The sequence below is a fragment of the Zeus faber genome (genome assembly GCF_960531495.2).
Source record: "Zeus faber genome assembly, chromosome: 12".
Classification (NCBI taxonomy): Eukaryota; Metazoa; Chordata; class Actinopteri; order Zeiformes; family Zeidae; genus Zeus; species Zeus faber.
In genome coordinates this window covers 4,811,734-4,829,546 of record NC_137196.1, presented here as the reverse complement: position 1 = coordinate 4,829,546, position 17,813 = coordinate 4,811,734, and the positions used below count along the sequence as shown (strand labels likewise).

The 17,813-nt window shown below is 43.2% G+C and overlaps 1 protein-coding gene across 1 annotated transcript in view; it reads left to right on the top strand.

The window, feature by feature from the left end:
• Nucleotides 1–17,813, top strand: part of LOC307237541 (choline transporter-like protein 5-A) — a gene marked incomplete at its 5' end in the record, with an annotated part of 127,842 nt that overhangs the window by 120 nt on the left and 109,909 nt on the right. The gene's annotated exons all lie outside the window — the stretch shown is intronic.

The following is a 17,813-nucleotide window of genomic DNA, read 5'->3' as shown; positions in this document are numbered from 1 at the left end:
TATGGCGGGAGTTTAAAGAAATGTCACTCTTTTTGGACACTGTGTTTTATTCTAATGTGTCTTGTTGTCTTTCTATTACCACGACGTGACCACAATATTATGGCGATATAACGATATAGTGCATTTACCGTTATATCATCAGCGGTTTATTTACTTTATTTTATTGTTATTATTATTTTTTTAATTGTAATTTATTTCCGTTCTCGGGAACTTTAAAGTGATAATCCGTTTGATTATTTTGTTAAAATGAAAAGAAAAAAACAAAGAAAAAAAACCTTTCATACTTTTTTGCAGGCACTTTTTAATAATCTGCCAATCAATGTATTTGTGATCTGCGTTATTAATGTGCTCCTCTCTATGCTGTTTCCTTTGTTGGTGGCGGGGTCCGCCTTTCCTGGCGATCATGCAAAAAATAAATAAATATAAGAACGGTAGGGATGATAAAATATCCCCACTAACCTAATCAGCAGAAGTAGAAACACTTTGGAGAAAGGAATTTGGCAATCTTAGATTGAAGACAAAGGTAAATGTTGAAGAGGAAATGGAAAGGAATATGTCATGTTACAGTGGAATATAATTTTTGGACTTGTGGTGTAATCCACTGAACGAACGCAGATGGTCTTATGGATTTGCACTTTAATTATCCCTTTCCCTCCATTACATATTTCTCTCCATTCCATTGCACCGAGACATTTTCAATCTAGTTTGTTTGGAAAAAAAGTTCAAATACAGTGTGCCACCATCTGATCAGTATGGATCAATAGCGACAGCATTTTACCATCTGAGGTAAAGCGAACATCAACCTCACTTGAATTATTGTTACCTGTTTGGAAAATGGCTGTTGCCAGTTCCATTTCTTGTGGGATAATGACACCAATGGTGGGTAGTAAACAGTGGTGTGAGAGTGGCTGTAAATGCCAAGTGCAGCTCTATCCCTTTGGCCAGCAGGATAAAGATTAGAGAGATGCTGCTGCTCACTCGCTAATACCCTGAGCTGAGTTTAGCGCTTGTCTACTCCAAGGTGTAGCTGCACACACAGTGCAAACTTGAAATCTTAAATCTGACATCGTTAGATTTCAAATGAACACTCACCCGGTGTTTATTTGGGCACCACTGTGAAAGTGTTAAGTTAACACTTTTGAAAGAGTCAACATTATAAACACTATGACAGTGTTACCAAACAAACTCTTAGAGTGTAAAATATTAACACCAAAATGGATGACAAGAGCATTAAGTCGGTGTTTTAAGTTCACTCATTGGAGACACTCATGAATTAATTGGTCAACACTGCGCCAGTGATCAGGTAACACTTGGTGGTGTTAAGATTTACACTGAACTCGTGTCGAGTATACTGCTGATACAGGAGTCTGGAGGGCCTGAGCACCCGGTCCAAGCCTTCTGAGGTCTAGGACCATGCCCAGGCTCTTCCCCTGGTCCAATCTGGCCCAAAACTTTGCACTGATCTCGGGGGAGACCAGGGTCACCACCTGCCCCAAGTCTGGAGGGCCTGGACCCCGGGGCTGGCCAGCGCAGGTCCAGGTCCAGGACCAGGGTACATGGTGCACTAGGATTAACACTATGTGGCGGGTTGGCCACGGAGGGGTACGGAATTGACGAGGCAGCAATCAGAGCGGGGTGAACAAAGTCTGGCGGTGTGTGTTTTATTACAACTGAAAGGCTCGCTGACCAAACATAGAAAATGGAAATCATGAATAAATTGTATAAACTAGGGGTGTCACGATTCTCCAAACCCACGATTGGATTCGATTTACGATTTAAACATATGTATTCTTTTCAGCACTGACGGCAATGCCATTGTTAAGCCCCTTTCACACATACAGTAGTTCCCGGTAAATTACAGGGATAACCTTTCTGGCACCGCTATTCACACATGCAGCTACATTCAGTGACATTTCTCTCTAGCACCTTTTCACAATAATAATGCCGGAATAGACGGGACAATGGAAAGGCCAGCAGAATTCCCCTGGTAGGTTCTGGTCCACACCTCCGCACTGGAGAGCGGAGCAGATGGAGCAGCAGCAAACAGAGCGACGCACGGACAAAGCTCATTCACTTGTGTGCACAAAGAGGATATATGTGGATGCAAAAACAAATATGCGCATGAAATACAGTAAATCCTGAAATAAATAAACAAGGCAATAAATATGAGTAAATATACGGACCGGGCGGAGGAAGTGGTGTGCCCAAGCCGGCCGAGGTAGGAGAATCTTTCATTCATTTCATCATTTTCATTGCACCACAGGGTTTCGTGAGAGCCCTCCGAATTTTATGCCAAGTTGCCATTTTCAAGTATGCAAAGTGAGATAGCCAAACTTGTGCAGCGCACACCACGGGTCCACGACGGCGGTGCACCTGCAGACACTCGCACGCTCCCTCTCACATTTGGTAAACAGTATGGTTAGTTTTTCATTTTATTTTGAACATTGTGAATAGGCTATTTTGGAAAACAGTAAAGTTTTTAGAACGTCTTAAATAGGCCATTTAAAAAACACGGAGACAGTCGGTCATTCACATGGCACATTTTAACATCCCTTGTTTGTACATGTTTTTAAATTGCATAAATGGACTGTAAATTCCAATAAAAAATGGCCATAATACTTTTTTTTGGGGGGGAACAGTGGTCTATCCAAGGTCCGCTGGTGTGGAGGGTGCAGTGTGCATTGCCAACCACAATCGGTTCGGAGCTGGAGTCAACTCCGCGGAGGGGCCCGCACCCCCCAGCCCTCACAGCATTTGTTTACGGGCAGATCTTGACCGTCCCAAAATGGCGGCCATGTCGACAATATTACCCTCAAAAATACGTGTGCTTGTTATTTCGAAGTTCGAAATCAAACACTCATTTAGATCGATTTTTGATTTTGAATCGGAATTGTGACACCCCTTTTATAAACAGATGCTTCATGTTAGGAATACAGTCTGGTGAACCAAAATGCAGGACACAAGAAAGGCTCAGGAGTAGGTGCAAGGTTTATTGTGGAATAGGCAGGGGTCAGAACCGGGGGAATAGTCAAAGACAACCTCGATGGCAGGAAACCGGCGGGGAACCTTCCTGGACCCTGATTCCCAGAAGGCAGGGAATCAAGATGCAGGAGCAGGCAGAGAATCATACAGTGGCTAAGACAAAGTACGTAGAACAGTGAATACCACACACACACACACACACACACACACACACACACACAGTGAATGGGGAAATGGTTAAACACAAGAGTAGTGACGAGGAAGGTGAAGAAGGTGGCGAGATTGCAGAATGGGGACAGGTGTGCAGTGTCAGGGATGTGGAACCTGAGACAGACAGAGGGAGCTAGAGAGAGAGGGAGGTAGAGAGGGACACAGAGAGCTAGAGAGAGCTGTGGTCTGCAAGGCTTCTCCCTTATTTTCCTTATTTTTTGCCATATATATAATGTTACAATCTTGGATGTTCATATTAGACGTGGCCAAAGTGTCAAATAATGAGGTTAACTAATGACAAAGCAATTGCTGTGAACAAAACGCTCAGGTTTCCAAATGCTCGGTTTCCAAAGTTTTTTTCCTACTCCCTTTCCTAAGAGCTGACATCAGCTCGTCACGGATTTCTTTATATGGTCATCTGCTCCATCCGATCCGCTGTGCGTTTCTCCAAACACAACCAATAAAAATAGTGTATTTTTTTTTGGAAATTTTTTCATTTATTTTATAAATTTTTCCAACAATTACATGAAACAAAAAAATCCCTGCGTGTAAGAGTCCTGGTGTGTCGCTGTTCGGTGTCAGTGTCTCCCACAAGCCTGTAGCACGGCAACCAAAGTCGGAACTAAATTTTAAATGTGGCCTTGTAGATCTAATAATTTGTGAAGATTCAGCAACTGGATTGCTTTGTTCTTCCCTCAAATTTGTTCAGAAACAGATTTTAGTGTACTCAGAGAGTAAGTGAATGTTTAATTACATTTAGCAGACGCTTTTATCCAAAGCGACTTCCAATTGTTCAAACACCGACGGACGCAGCCATTAGGGGTGAAGTGTCTTGCTCAAGGACACTACAGCATGCTAGCAGGAGGAGCCTGGGATCCAACCAGCAACCTTTAGATTACTAGACCACCAGCTCTACCGCCTGAGCTACCATCGCCTTTTACCGAGCTTTTACCGAGTAAAGCTCAAAGCCCATTGGCCCAGAACTAGAGGCTTGGCTGTAGGCCTCTCACAATAACTACTTTTGTTGGACAATTTATTGTCCCAGAAATAATTGCCTTAAATGATAGTATTGTCCTTTTATGACCATTGGTTGCCATTGATATAATGATAATAGCATAATAATGCAAGTACACTTTTTCAAATAGCAATAAACTTTTAATTCCTATTAGAATATTCAGACATTGTAGTGTGAAAAAATATTTAAATTATCCAAAATCATAAACACATAAATAAAATAAAACCACACAACCAAAACAATAAATAAAATGTCTCTGACTCTCGGGCCCACAAATACGTTATCTTCACCTGTTTGACTGTTGTTCTGTGTGTGTGTGTGTGTGTGTGTGTGTGTGTGTGTGTGTGTGTGTGTGTGTGTGTGTGTGTGTGTGTGTGTGTGTGTGTGTGTGTGTGTGTGTGTGTGTGTGTGTGTGTGTGTGTGTGTGTGTGTGTGTGTGTGTGTGTGGAGGAGCTGACTGAGCCCCGCCCAGGCGCCCACAGTAAAACTCTGACACAGAGAACAGACGAGAAGACAGAAGCAGCGCGACCAGAAATGACAGCAAAACGTGTCTCAGCGGGGTTTTTTCTGTTCATTTGCCTCAGTTACATTCATTTGTAAAATGGTTTACACAACGCAATAATACATTATTTATTTGTGGTTTTAGAAATACATTTATATCTCTGATATTTTGAAACATTAATACAGATTTATAGATTGCAGTATTTATTGATCTTTTTTTTACCTGTGCCATCAGCATGCTGGGCATATAAAACATTTAGTATTTAGTATTTGTATGCTATTGCATTTAGGACAGAGTTAGCCTGCAAGTGGAGTTCAACTTCTCAACCACCAGTCACCTGAACCAGAGAGCCGTGTCCACATCTTTGTTATAAGACGAGTCCACTAGCTAATCGATCACGGATGGTGTCGTTCTTTCGGACGGATTAAAAAAAATTACAAATAAAAAATGCTAAAAGGGGTTGCGGGATATACTTTTTTTTAACCTGTGTTGTCAGCATGCTGGCCATACAACAATACAACAGAGAATACTTGTATGCCATTGCATCTAGGACAGAGTTAGTCTGCAAGTGGAGTTTGAGTAAGTTCAGCAATGCAACTCTTTATTCATTCTTTTATCGACAAAAACTTCTGCAATAACTCCTCTTATTGGAGGACCTGTGGGATGACAAGAGCACAGCTTTTTATTACATAGAACTGCCCCCCTTTGGAGAACTATCTTACCATGTTTTGGTCTATAAACAAATAATCCCTACTCCAAGAGGGGGAGAATCACTACTGGTGAGACAAATAGACATAGAACCAAACAACAACATGTACATCGAAATACATAAACAAAGAAACCTCTTCGGGTTCGACGAGAAGCACGTCGGGGCAGGAGCGTGACAGGTGAGATTGCAGCCGCCCGCCACATCCCTACTCACATAGCCTGCACCCCACCAGTCCCGCAAACCCTAGGCCTATTCTGTGGTGTATGTACTGAGTATGAGTTTTGGCGCTGGGAGAGACAGGCTAAGCACAACCAGATCAACACAGGGGTGGCAGGGCGGGCAGCGGGCCACGCAGACCCCACCAGCATGCCCCCCCACCCCCCCCGTACCCGGAGACACCCAACCCACAGCGACCAGCCACGGGCGCAGAGCGGCCCGCCATGCTCCTCCGCCATGCGCCTCCGCCATGCGCCTCCGCCATGCGCCTCCGCCATCGCCTCCGCCATGCTGGTCCTTCGGGCCTATGACCAGCCCCCGGTCATCGCTCATGTAGACCATGGCCCCCCATGGCCCCCCCACCCCCCCAGCGATGAGTGCACAGAGAGCACCAGAGAACAGGTACCCAGGTAGCCCGGAGCAACGACAAGAGTCTGTCCCTCACCGAAGGAGACCACAGGGGGAGCTTGTATCGAGCGCACCTAGCCAGGCTTAGGTCCAGGCCCGGGTCACAGGGCCAGACGAAACGTCTAACCAGCCCCGGCACGATATGCGACCCCCCCCACCACAGGACACAGAAGGACACGCAAACCCCACCACCACCGGGTGACCCCAGCTGCATGTCGACCCACCGACAAGGGGGCCACGACCCAAACCCGCAACCTGCAACCACGCCTCAAACCAACACGCCGGTCGCAGGCACCCCCCAGGGGCACTGTCCCCTCCTGCCCCGGAGACTGGGGAGTTCAACCCAGGGACAAGAACGGTGCCACCGCCCGGGCCCCCTAACACCTCCGTGGGGCCCTGGAGCGCCACGAACGTCCCTACAGCCACTGGGCGCCTCCCCAACCGCAGAGCCCCGGTGAGACCTGAGGGACCCTCACATGCCCCGAAACACCACGACATTGCCCTGACTTAAGAAGACTCAAGTATTAATGGATGGACTTATGGCAGTGATAAAAGTAGCCCATATTTCATTAAATGAATCAACCTTGTTTTTGGATACTGCCAATAGTTTTTCAATTGAGATGTATTCTATAAATACATTGAACCAAGGGAACATGGTTAGATTATCTCTGTTTTTCCAATTGAGTAATATTATTTTCTTGGCAATCGTTTAGGCAATAAAAATGGGCTGGTGGTGTTTGAGTGTTGGGTCAACTGAGAGGTCATCAAGTCACCCAACACCGGTCACCATATCACCCAACACCATTTGAGATGTTTATTCATCGGAGGTGGATATAGGATGTTCGTTAATTTGATTTGAACTTTTAGAGACTGCTGTAGTTGAAGTAATTGCAGGAAAATGACCACTGATATTATATCTTTGGGTTAAGGTTGGGAATGATATAAGCAAATTGTTTTCAAAAATGTGTTCCAGATGAGTAATTTCTTATCTTTTCTAAGACCTGAAGATTCTTGGTTGTTTGTAACCAGAAAATCCGGGTTGTGCCAGATTGGCGTGAATTTGTTTGGCGGTAGAGTGTGACCACTGAGTTTGTTGAATCTCCACCAGGCTGACAGAGTTGTTGCGATGAATGGCTAATAGCATTCATTCATATTATTTATAACATAGCAATTGTGTTTTTCTGTATTGATTAAATAAGGAATGGGTGATCAGATATTGATAAATTCTGACATTCTGTTTGTTCAATGTCTCACCATCCATGGCCCGGTTGTTGCTCTGGTTGTAAGCATTTAATTAGAAATGGTGGTTCACTAAATATTAGTATCGGAAGTTTGGGGCTGCTAGGCCTCCACAGTCTTTGTTTTTCTGTAGTGTTGCTAGTTTAATTCTCGGTTTCTTGTATCTCCAATATAGTTTATTGAGTCAAGAGTATTAAACCAATTCACTGTTGGTTGGACTGGAGTCATTGAAAATATATAGTTTATATTTGGTAATATATTCATTTTCACTGCTGCTATCCTTGTGAGATGGGTAGGTTGTTCCATCAAGTGAGGTCTTCTTCAATGGATACGAGCAATGGAGTAAAGTTAAGGGGAAACAAATCTGACAGATTGGTGGAGCTATCAAGGTATCTATTGTTGCCCGTTGTAATGGTTAAGGGAAGTTTCTGGGTTACAGCATTCCAGTCTTCCCCACTGAGTGGGAAGACCATGGTTTTAGTCCAGTTCATGGAGAAGTCTGAGATGGCTCAACATTTAGATATGATGTTGAACACTTCCGGTAGGGATGATATTGGGTTCAAATATACCAAAATATGGTCTGCATACAAACCGATTTTGTGAACAGAGTTTCCTGTTTGTATGCCAATACAAACAGATATTACAGTTCTGACGGATGGCCACCGCGAGGGGTTCAATAGAGATGGCGAATAGTAAAGGGGAGAGCGGACATCCTTGTCTTGTGCCACATTGAAGAAGGCTGTGAAGTGTAACCATTGAGGATAACAGAAGCAGATGGTGAGTTTTACAGAATTCTGATGCATTGAATGAGTGGCTCTCCAAAGACAAATTTGTTAAGGAGGGAAAAGAGAGTCCAATTAACTCTATCAAATGCTTTTTTTCAAGTTTTTCCTTTGAGATATGCTGTTTAGACTGAATAAACGGTGTATATTGTGTCGGTTAGTGTTTTACTTATAATCTTTAAATCACAATTAATTACGCCTATGGATCTATAACTGGAGGTTAGTGTTGGGTCCTTATTGGGTTTGAGAAAAAAATAAATGAGAGCAGTATTCGTGTGCGTAGGCATGGCGGAGGTTGACTTATTCTCCATAACCATTCTGATGAATAATAGGGATATAATTGGCCAGAAGTGTTTATAGAATTCCACTGGTAGCCAACTGATCCAGGTGATTTATTTTTGGGCAAAGAGAAGAGAGCTTTCCTGAGCTCTTCTAGAGTAAGTGTTTTATCTAATGTGGTAGCCTGTGCTGTGGATAGTTTAAGGAGGTCAGCATCATCGAAGAATGAGTTAATGTTTGATATATTTGATTCATTATCTGAGTGATACAGCTATTTATAAAAGTCAATGAATATTTTATTGATATCTTGCGGGGTGTGGTATCCAAATCTGTGGATCTTTGATGGCTGTAATGAGTGTTTTTTCTCTATCAGGTTTCAATTGATTGGCCAGAAATTGACCTGATTTGACATTCAATTCAAAATTATTCACTCTTGCTCGTTGCATGAGGAATTGTCTTTTGATGGATAGGTTTATAGAGTTTTTCTCCTTTGTATTCCTTTTTACTTTCCTAGTATTGCAGGAAGTTTGTAGGGATACATATCTACACAAACAAATGACAAATAGACAAAGATAAACATATAACATTGCAGACATACATATAGTGAGAGAGGGGATAGAGGGTGAGAGTGATGAGAGAAGTAGGGAGGGAGGGATTAGGAAGGTGAGATGATGAGAGAAATATTTACAATCCTGACATAGATAGAATGCCAATTTCTACATCTTGCATTTCAGAATTATCAGAATATCCAGGATGTGGTGGAGGAGTCTCAGAATAACAGACCAGCTATATTTTGTTTATCAACAACCAGCAATACCCGTTCACCCTTCTGCCGGTTCTCCGGTTCTCCTTGTGCTTGAAGTGTTCAAACTTGGCAGTGATGGAGCGGGGACGGTTCCTCACGCCGTGTCCCAGTCGGTGAACACAGTGGAACTGCCGGCCCCCCGTATGGCTCTCAATAGCAACATGCGATTTATGTTAAATATACTGTCTTTTCCGACACAGTCAAATACGAGATGTCTAGGATCGTAGTATTTTGCTCGGACTTCGTTCATCCAACTTATCCAGCAGTCTAATGGCTTTGGAACCCAAATCACTCTGCGAACTGTGGATTCTACACTGGCAAGACCCAGAGGCCTACACAGCAGCAAACTCTCGTGCCATCACTGTCTGCCGCAGGGAGCGACGCAAGCAGTGTGACAGACCACGCAAACGCGGCACTTGAGCGGGTATCAGTGCTAGGCTAAAAGCTAGCCCCTACAGACCTGCACTTTCATCTATTCTGCTGTCTAATGTCCGTTCTCTGGAAAGCAAAATGGACTATTTGAGACTGGATTTAACTACCTAATGCAGGATAAAAGACTGTTATGGTCTTATCTTTACAGAGACATGGCTCAATTCCACTATTCTCGATAGTGCCATTCGTGTGGATGGACTAACAACATTCTGTGTGGACGGGAGCCACACTCTCAGTGGTAAATCTCTGGGAGGAGGGGTATGTATTTACACAAACAACAACTGGTGCACCAACACTGAAATTGTCTCGATCCAGTGTTCTGAAGATATAGAGTTCCTGACTCTAAGATGTCGACCATACTACTTGCCAAGGGAATTCGCAACTATTAACATCACAGCTGCATATATTCCCCCCAGTGCGAACACAAAAGCAACTGGATTAGTCTGTCAGCGCGATGCAAAATGCTTATCCGGACTGTGTTTATATCATTGCTGGTGACTTTCATCAGGCCAACCTGAGGACAGTCCTACCACATTATTACCAACATGTGGATTTTGCAACCGGGGCAGAAAAGGTTTACAATAACATCAAACAGGCATTCAGAGCAGTTCCCCACCTTCACCTTGGAAATTCGGACCATCTTTCTGTTATGCTAATTCCAGCATACAGACCACTGCTAACAAGAAGCAAGCCATCTGTGAAGCAGATAAGGACCTGACCAGAGGGAGCTGTTTCAGCACTTCAAGACTGTTTTGAATGCACAGACTGGAATGTGTTCAGAGAGGCTGCCACTGTCAATCAACACATTAATCTGGGGGAGTATGCCGAGTCCGCAATGGGATTCATATCCAAGTGTGTGGAAAATGTGACCACCATCAAGAATATCACCACACGTGCCAACCAGAAACCCTGGCTCACCAGAGAGGTGCATGCACTTCTGAGGGTAAATAATGCTGCCTTCAAGTTCAACGACAAAGACACTCTTAGATCTGCTAGAGCCAACTTGAACGGTGTGAGAGCAGCAAAGTGTGCTTACGGACAAAAATCCAGAGTCACTTCACTGACTTAAAAGATCCCAGGCTCATGTGGAAAGGCATCCAGTCTATCATAAACTACAGGTCCTCCCCACCACCCTACGATGACAACACCAACTACCTCGTAGTCGTACGTACTACCTTAATACCTACTTCAGCCGGTTTGAGGAAAAGAACAACATGACAACAATGAAAGCCCCCCTCAGTCTGGATGATGAAGTACTCTGTCTCAACCCAGCTGACCTCCGGTGGACCCTACACAGGGTCATCCCACGGAAAGCTGCAGGCCCTGACAACATACCAGGGTGTGTACTCAGAGAATGTGCTGACCAACTGATTCACCGCCTCACAGACATACAACACCTCCCTAAGCTAAGCCATCGTTCCCCTGTGCTTCAAATCCACTACTATCATACCACTGCCAAATAAGTCACCAGCATTAACACTTAACGACCACTGCCCTATAGCACTCACCCACATCATGGCGAAGTGCTTTGAAAGGCTGGTCAAGGACCAAATAACATCAAGCCTCCCTGCAACACTTGATCCACTACAGTTTGCATACCGCCCTAACCGCTCCACTGATGAGTCACACCATACCATATCGATAGCATTTCACCTGAGTCCGGCACATCTGGAGAACAAGACCAGTTATGTGCGGATGCTCTTTATTGACGTCAACTTTCCTTTAATACAGTCATCTCTCTGCACTTGGTAAACAAACTTGGCCCACCATGCCTCGAAACCCCATTGCGCAACTGGATTTTGGACTTTCTCTCAGACAGACCCCAGACAGTACGAGTTGGTAAAAACACCTCAGAGACCATCACCCTGAACACGGGGGTCCCGCAGGGCTATGTTCTGAGCCCACTGTTGTTCACCTTGATGACCCACGACTGTTGTACCAAGTATAACTCGACCCACATCATCAAGTTCGCAGATGACATGACAGTGGCGGGTCTTATCAGCAATGACGACGACTATAGAAAGGAAGTGAACCAACTCATTGTTTGGTGTGACAACAACAACCTGTAACCGAATGTCAACAAAACAAAGGAGATCACTGTTAACTTTGGGAGGAAGCACACTGTACATACTCCACTCACAATCCATGCCAACGCTGTGGTGTCTGTGAAAAGTATTAAGTTCCTGGGGGTGCACATCAAGGATGACCTGACATGGACTACTAACACCACCTCCCTTGTCAAGAGGGCACAGCAGCAGCAGAATTTTTCGACAATAAACTCAAGGACTATGAGGGCAAGAAGAAAGTTATCTAAATGTCATTTTTGGTCACTGAGAATGCAAAGGCAGCAGAAACGTCCTATCGGGTCACCCGAGTCATAGCCAAGCCTGGTAAGCCGCATACAATCGGGGAAAATTTAATTCTCTCTGCCACAATCAACCTCATCTCATTGTCTGATAACTCAGTCAAACGCAGGATTGACCAGATTCAAGAGCTTTATTCAAGAGGTTTATTTGTCACATACATATAAATCATTTTATGCAGTGAAATGTCTTTGCAACTTACCCGAATATCATGCACAATAGTTACGAAACATAATAGCTAACCTAATTCCTACCTAGCTATCTAACTGAAACTAACTGATTCCTAAAACGTAATGCAGTTAGTGAATAGAATAATATAAATTAAATTGAATGAAAATAAAATAAGACAAAAAAAGATAGTACAAAGTGGGGGTACAAAATAAAATGGAATAGCGTTATGTATATGGGATAGTCTATTTGTATATACTCACCTAGACCATGAATTTCTTCAGCTGCCTGAGGTGGTAAAGACGCTGCCTTGCCTTTCTCACCAGTGTCTGTGTGTGTATTCCACGTTAAATCCTCCATGATGTGGACGCCCAGGTACTTGAAGCTGCTCACCCTGTTGACAGAAGTCCCATTAATCACCAACGGCGCCGACAACCCCTCCGCGTCACCATGCGCCATACAACACTCACATTTCCCTACCGGCCGTGAATGCACTCCCCCAGCCTCCCTCATCGATGCGTGAAACCCTGGCTAATCTGTGCCAGGTGCGGCAGGTGGGAACTAACCACAGCCTGTACCCTATGCTTTTTTCCATTGTGACGAATTTTGAGCCAGACCATCGGATACGTGTAAATATCCCCATGCAGACAACAAACCTCCACCTGTGGCGGTTGTGGCTGGGCCCTCCACAGTGTCCGCTCCCCTGCCCAGAAGTCTGCGCAGCTCCCTGATTTTCCGCGGCAGCACCGCCATGGGAGCTGAGGAGGGACAGTGAGCGTCCCGCAGCACCACAGAACCGGCCAATCCCGCATAGGTCCTGGGGTCGACATAGCGCCACCCCCGAGACATTGTCCTTTGGGGCACCGCGATGAGCTGGGGCCCCGGCGAATCCCATGTGGGTCGTGGGGACAGACGTAGCTCCTCCCCTGATGTTGTCCTCGGGGGCACCGCGATGGGCTGGAGACCTGGCGAATCCCGCGTGGGTCCTGGAGACAGACGTAGCGCCCCTCCTGACATTCTCACTCAGCTCACTCTGGTGAGGACGTGCCCCAGCTGGCAGTGGAGGTACTCCCACTCTTCCTCTAGTTCAGCGAGGTGTTTCCACAGCCCGCGGATCGACTCCAGGACGCCTGCCCTGCCCCTCCCGGGTCCCTGCCCAGACACTACTTGTGGGAGTCTCCTCCCACAGTTAAGGGTTTAGGGAGGGAGTCTTTCTGGCCATGGTGCGCCAACATGGCTTAAGTTTTATTGTCCATTTCAATATCTGGTACGCAGACCACAATTTTATATATATATATATATATATATATATATATATATATTACTGAGGATCTATTAATTTATATGGTGGATAATGCTGTGCCGTGCCCATGCGAGACCAAGCACCAGAACAGCTTTCATGCAATTATTAAATAGAAAAAACAACTTTTATATCAATCCACGGTTTTTATTTAAGCCGTTTAACTTAATGTAGGTGCGATATTTGAGAGAACACTGCATCTACTGCTGCAGGCGCAGCAGACATGCGCAGTAGAGTCAGCTCGGCGCTTTCTCTACATAAGTTCTGACTTATGCCTGTGTACATTTGTACATAATTTGCGTATCATGATACATAATACATTTGTAGTTGCAATGGTAATAATAACATGGAATTAATAGTAATATGGTAATGGTAATAATAATTGCAATTATTACATACATCATGCATTTCAACTGGGAAATGTTGAGTACCACCGGATTAATGCCTCCTCCACACGGATATGGATATTTTTGAAAATGCAAAAAGATCCTGTCCACACCAATGATGTTTTAGAAAATCTCTTCAGACACATGAGAACGCAAAAATTATTTAAAACACTCACATAAGTGCTTCACATCAAACTTGATGTCAAACACCACAGAAGAACATTAGCAGCATGCACATTGAGCTTCTTCTTGAGCGGCACGACCATCATATTTATAATGTCGTATTCTAAATTGTCCCACTGGCTGCTAGTTCCACTGGGCTTGGGCGGTAAAACAGCAAATGGCCATTTGCCGTGTACTTTGAACAGCGACCAGAGAGGTTGAGAAATATTGGGTACAGTATACAGTATCTATGCACCTCCACATGACAGTGTAATTATGAACCAAAGCTAGGTTTACTTGTAAACATTTCATTAAACCAAACAGTACTGACCATACATAAAGAAACTGGCCAGCCATGACTCGTAGCTCCTGACGCATGTGCAAATAAGCTGAGACAAATACATGTAAAACTGAGTTTTGAAGAATCTTCATTTCCAGTGACCTTAAATGCCGTTTCGTGTGGACAGGAGGCCAAAACTCAGAGGAAATCCTACGTTTTCAAAAATATCCATATATGGCAAGGCCTCAACATAAAAAAAACACAATTCAGAGCTGAAGTCCACTCCCCCTCACCCACGCCAGTCTGCATAATTGAGTGAGCGAGAAAATGCGTGAATTGCAAATATCATATCACAGCAGTGAAACGTCGAGCTCGGAGGCCAGTTCGCACTGGGTTCCTAAAAGTGTGAAACTCATGGGTTGAAACCGAGGTGAGCTTCACCAGTGGAACTGTGTGATGGTAGTCTGGGCACGCAGACTGCGATCCCCGGAAGCCAGGCGAGGTGAAGATGCTGCATTATGTATCGCCCACAGCTCTTCAGAGGATTGGGTGATGAGTTAGCTTGAAGATGCTCTCACTTTTCTTGGCAGGGAATGAAACGCTTCCGGAGGATAAGCGACTGGAGGAAGTCATGAACACAAGACTTTCTGTTGTGGAAATATTTCTTTTTTCGAAGGCATTACAATCCCGGCAGGACTGGGAGGCAAACTCGAAATGTGTTGAGCATTGACGCTGCCACTGTTTAATTTTGATTTGTGGACATTGAAATGGAAATTGGTGATGCACCAATTCCATTTTTTTCTCAAGTATTGATAGTAAGTATTAATGAAAACGTTCTCAATCTATCCTACTTCATTAGAAATGCTCCTGTGCTTGTCAAATTGATTTAACCTACACATTTACTTATAATGCAAGCAAAATCGGAAAAAACAAACAAACAAAAAAAACAAGTGATTGTGTATGATAGAAGGAAGTATTCTGAGCAATACACAAGTGCTTGCAAGTCTTAAGCTATGTGTGTGTAAACATATCAAGTCAATTGCAAAAAAGAATGCGTTAATTTTCCCAGCCCTTAAGTTTTTCCTAAGTTTGGCCAGATGGCACAACATTCATGGATATGAACACTTGATTGCTTCATACCATAAGAACACAAAGGAGTGTGGTGAATGGCCAGTTTATGGTGATGCTTGGTGGATTTTTTTTTCTCATTTCAGAATGATCGAGTGCTCAGTCCCTTCAATAGCAACTGTTAAACATAATGCCATCATAACAGGGAATTGCAGGAAGTCCGACAAGATATGTTTATTTAGGGACAAGAACTTCACAGACTTTGAAGCTATTGATGGAACATCTGCACTAGAACTGATACACTGATATGCATGTTTTTTTTTTTTCTTTTTTTTCAAGGTCACCAATTATGGAAATCTCACTTTTTCAGTGCTTGTGCACATACATTTGGGTGTCCGATGGGCCTACTAAAATACTGTTACATACTTATTACTGAAATTAGACAATCCAGTCCATTTTTGCGTTGGCTGTCTAGATCAGAAAACATGCATTTCAACAAGCCACTCAGATTTGCCTCCCCCTCTTTAAGTGGGGGCTCATTACAATTATGCCACAATGAGAACTACCTTTGCGAAGGTGCGCCATTTTTTTTCTTGCATGCGCCAGGACCCGCTAGCATTATGTTGAAGCTAGGAGCTAAGCATAGCCACAAAAAAATTCCTGAAAGAGGAATTAATAGTAACTGCCCTTGACAAAACCGCAGACGAAGGAAAGTGGTTGAAAATAACTGTGCTGCGTGTATCTTTTGCCGTCTAGCACTAGCTAATGCTAATAACTGAGGTATATTAGATGCAATTTACTCGAAAGTTACTGGCATTACTTGCTGCAGGATCCACAGTAACATTTACAGTATTAGTTTGTTCCTTGAATGTCCATAAGATGAACTCCATCTTATTAACACTCTTAAATACTGGGAGAGTAATATGACCAGTTCCAGAGTGGGGCATGGGGAGCAGCAGTTAATTATTAATTTGCAGCAGCAGCAGTTAATTTATTAATTTGCATTTAAAGCTATAGCGACAGAACCAGCCCATCGATTAAAGGACTGAAACGTGGGGGAATTGAGGCATACTAGAATGGCTAGAATGCATAATCTGAGTGGTATTTCCACCAAGAAACTTCAAAGACATGTTTTGGGAACCTCGGAGACCTATATTAACTTGTTGAAAAGAAGTATAACGCGTGACCTTTAAGCATGTTTCTGTCTGTGTTCCTTCTTGTCTGTCCTCTTGACAGCTGATCATTTGATGGCTTTGAAGGCTTGATTGATTGATTGATTGATTGATTGATTGATTGATTGATTGATTGATTGATTGATTGATTGATTGATTGCAGCATCACTACGTACGTGCAGATTTGTCGGAGTCACTTGTCTGAATAATGAGGCAGCAGCACACAGGTACCTCTGGTTAAACTAAACTATAAAATTCTCATTATATAAAATTATAATGAGTCTTCACAATTTTCACAGCCTATAAAATAACAAATGTACACAAACAAATAAGTAAACAAATTTGACACAAATTGCTTTACGATGAAAGGGAAATGTTTGTATTTAGCCTTTTTCTGCATGAAACAAATGATTTAACAGGGAAACAACGGACAAACAAAATCCTATGCGTCATCTGCATCCGTGACTTAAGCTAGTTCCATCAAGAATAAACACTTGCAATATTTATATTTTACAATTCCCTATAATTGTATTTATAATTCAATATTGTAATATATTCCTTGTGCATTTTCGTAAATCCATTTTCGTTCTATAATGTTTTATTCTGTTATTGTGATTGGTTTGTGAGTATTGCATCACTAGCTTACCCCATTGGACTGTGTCAAGAACTGAATCCCAAAAAATGGTCAAACTCTTTCATTGTGACCAATAGTCATCTCTTTCGGAGTGAAACTTGCTCGGCTGGTACTGCTATTCTGTTTGGAACTGATGAATTAATGCAGCCTTGCAGTTTTGATCTTGCAACACAAGAGCTCATTTCCATTCTTTAAAGTGGCATCTTTTTCATTCGTATACCGCGCGCACGTATCCTCTCTCAAGGTTTTGAAGATGTCGGACGTTTTTTGTAATCTTTTGCTCTTTCCTGTCTTCAACACTCCCCCTCCCTCACTCCTCTGCTCCCACTTTCCACTGAACATTCTGAATATATTTCCATCTCATCTTTTGCTTTGCCCCCTTTCTTTTTTCTTCCTTTACCTGTTTTTTTTTTTTTTTCGAGACAAAAGTTTAAGAAAGTTGATAAAATACCTTTACTCCTATCGCCAAAAGTATGACCATTTTAGTCTCACTGAGGGTTTTTGGGGACCCAAATTGTATATTTCTGTATGTTTAGTATAATGTATTTAGTTTTACCTTAGTTTTTTGTATCTTTAGCCACATTTGGATGTAGATGTGAAGTTGGGAACTAAATAATCTACAAATGCAATATTCATGTGCATTAATTAATAAAAATGAATTAATGTTGCATTCAATTTCATTTTTATTCGGAGGAAGGTCC